We start from the raw sequence: 3590 nt of genomic DNA on the forward strand, positions 1-3590 counted from the left end.
GTTTTCAAAGAATTTTCTTCCAGAATCATTTGAAGTGGAAAATTGTTTCAGGGAGGTTGCTGAAAGTGATTGCAAAATTTGAAAAATTAACTTTTATTTTGTTAAATGTTTATGTTCCAACGATTCCTAGTGAGCGATGCTTTTTTTGGCCAAACTAGAGAATATAATTTCAGGCTGTGATTCAACAGATTATCTGATTTTAGGAGGAGATTTTAATTGTACTGTTGATGACTTGGACAGAAACCATTTAGAGCCTAACATTCAATCAAGAAAGATTCTAAAACGTATAATTGAAACATATGAGTTAATTGATGTTTGGCGCTCTAAGCATGGTAAAAGTAAACAATATTCCTGGACCCACTGTAAAGAAAATCACATTAGCCTGGCAAGACTTGATAGACTGTATTGTTTTGAGCATCATGTGCAAATGTTTAAATCTTGTTTTTTATGTCCTGTTGGGTTTTCTGACCATGTTAATAGGTAATGTTAATAGAATTAAACCAAAGAGTGCATATTGGCATTTAAACACTGTTTTATTGAATGATGGTTTGTTTAAGGAAGGTTTTTCTTTTTTTTTGGAAACAGTGGAAATTTCAGAAATCTCAATTTGCTTCTTTACAACAATGGTGGGATATTGGAAAAATAAAAATTCAGCAGTTTTGTACCCAGCACACTTCCAATGTCACAAGAGAGATTGTGCAATCTATAAAAGACCTAGAGTCCACTAGAAATCAAAATAATTTTCAGATTCTAAAAAAGAAAAAGACTGCCTTGGCTGATCTGCTAGGGCTTAGAGCACAGGGGGCTTTAGTACGTTCTCGTTTCCAGAATGTAACTGAAATGGATGCTCCTTCCAAATTTTTCTTCAGTTTGGAGAAGAAAAATGGCCAGAGTCGACTCATTCACAGTGTCCGAGCAGAAGATGGAAGTGAACTGATGGAAACACCTGCAATACGAAAAAGGGCTGTGGACTTTTTCTCAAAGCTTTATGCCTCTGAATACAGAGAAGATGGTGAACTGGCAGAAAAGTTCTTAACAAATTTGCCAAAGATTTCAGCACAAGGTAACACAGACTTGGAACCTTTTTTGACCATTCAGGAACTGCAAGAAGCTCTTTCGAGCAAGGATAATGGATAAACTCCAGGATTAGATGGTCGACCTGTGGAGTTTTACAGAACCTTTTGGACTTTGTTGTCAGAAGATTTATTGGAGGTTTTGAATGACAGCATTCTGGGGGGAAAATTACCACTAAGCTGTCGGAGAGCTGTGCTCACTCTTCTCCCAAAAAAAAGGCGATCTGTGTGAACTAAAAAAAACTGGAGACCAGTTAGTCTGTTGTGTGCTGATTATAAAATATTCTCAAAAGCTTTGGCGAACAGACTGAAGAAAGTGATTGGTCAAGTTATACATGTCGACCAATCATATTGTATCCCTGGCAGATTTATAAGGGACAACATTTCCCTAATTAGAGACATTTTGGACATCTCTAGTTCATTGGATGTAAAATTTGGTCTGATTTCCCTTGACCAAGAAAAGGCATTTGATCGGGTGGAGCACCAATACTTATGGAACACTTTTGAAGCCTTTGGCTTCTCCCCTGGTTTCATTGCCATGATTAAAACACTCTATTGTGACATTGAAAGTGTTTTAAAGGTCAGTGGTGGTTTAAGTGCTCCGTTTTTTGTAAAAAGGGGAATTCGACAAGGCTGTGCAATGTCAGGCATGCTTTATTCAATTAGTATTGAACCATTGTTATGTCAGATCAGAAAAGGTTTAAATGGAGTAAAATTTAAAAAAAACATATGTCATCATTGCATCTCTCTGCATATGCAGATGATATTGTAGTGGCAATTACAAATGATTGTGATGTTTCTAAACTGACAAATATTATTGATTGCTTTGGCAAAGTTTCCTCCTCTAAAATAAATTGGGGAAAAAGCAAGGCTTTGTTAGTTGGTGATTGGCAAGGAGTTGAGCCCCAATTACCTAATGATTTAAAATGGGTTAAGAATGGTTTTAAGTATTTAGGGGTTCATTTAGGTGATCAGGTGGAGATTAATAAAAATTGGGAAGGTGTGGTTGAAAGAATAGAGGGAAAACTAAAAAATGGCATTGGATTTTACCAAGAATGTCCTACAAAGGGCATACACTTATCATCAATAATTTGGTAGCTTCTACACTGTGGCATCGTTTAGCTGTTTTAGAACTGCAACAAAATTCACTGATGAAATTACAAAGTATTATTGTTAGGTTTTTTGGGACAGACTTCACTGGATACCTCAAAGTGTGCTTTTTTTGCCAAAAGAAGAAGGTGGTCAAGGTTTAGTGCATCTGGAAAGCAGAAAAGCTACTTTCAGACCACAATTTTTGCAAAGTTTTTTGTACGGGGATCAAAATGTATTGTGGAGACAAGTGGCTGAATGTTTTTTTCAGAAAGTCGTAATTTGGGTTTAGGAAAATCACTTTTTATCTTTGATTACTCAAAGATTAGTACAAATGGTCTGTCACCTTTTTATATCAATGCTTTAAAAACATGGAAATTAATGGAAATAGGAAAAATTGGAACTTCTTCTTTATTTTGGTTATTAATGGAGCCTATTGTTAAAGGTTCACGATTTGGCTCTTCATGGGATAATATACCCATGATGTCTGGATTCCTACTGAACAAGAAAGTAACAACTGTTCAGATTCTCCTTGAACTGATTGGGGCTAACATGGACAATTCTACAGCCCTTGCAAGAAGACTAGAGGTTCGTTCTGTTCGTGTAGTGGACTTGATGCTGGAGAAGTTTAAAAAAGCTCTATCAGATGAGGAAATGAAGTTGATTTCGGCATGGTTTGATGGACTTTTAATTCCTGACAAGACGGACAAATTTTACAACCTGTGCATCAGACCCAATTTAAAAGACTGTGAAGTGCTGGGTCCCCTACTGGAGAAAGACAGTCAAACATGGACTTCACTAAATTCTGCAAATGGTAAAACTTTATATCAGAGATGTGTTAAGGCCCTCAACTGGGTGAAACTCAAAGGCAAAAAAGATACACCGTGGAGGGATTTTTTAAAAAACCATTCTGATGTTAAACCTGCATGGAATATGTTATACAAACCACCATTGGCCAAGAATATTGGTGATTTGCAGTGGCACATTTTACATGGTATTATTGCAGTGAATGCATTTATATCAATCATAAACTCAGCAGTTTCATATAAATGTCCATTTTGTTCAGTAAGGGAGACCATTTTTCACTGTTTTATTCAATGCTCAAGATTGGTGCCCCTATTTGGTAAACTCAGTGATATCGTGAGGTCTGCTGGCAAGTCTTTCTCTGAATTTTTTTTTTATATTCAGTTTTTTGTTTGGAAAAAAGAAAAAGAAGAAAGGGTGTTTACTAAATTTTCTTTTTGGACAAGCAAAACTGACAATTTATTTGAGTAGAAAAGAGAAAATTAGTGGAGGTCAGAGWTATGATTGTTTGTCTATTTTTAAGAGTACGTTGAAAGCAAGAATAAAAATGGAATTTAAATATTATTCAAAAATGAATGAACTGGAAGTGTTTAAAGAAAAGTGGGATTATAATGGCATTTTATT

Source organism: Austrofundulus limnaeus, unplaced genomic scaffold (assembly GCF_001266775.1).
Source record: "Austrofundulus limnaeus strain Quisiro unplaced genomic scaffold, Austrofundulus_limnaeus-1.0 Scaffold290, whole genome shotgun sequence".
Taxonomy (NCBI): domain Eukaryota; kingdom Metazoa; phylum Chordata; class Actinopteri; order Cyprinodontiformes; family Rivulidae; genus Austrofundulus; species Austrofundulus limnaeus.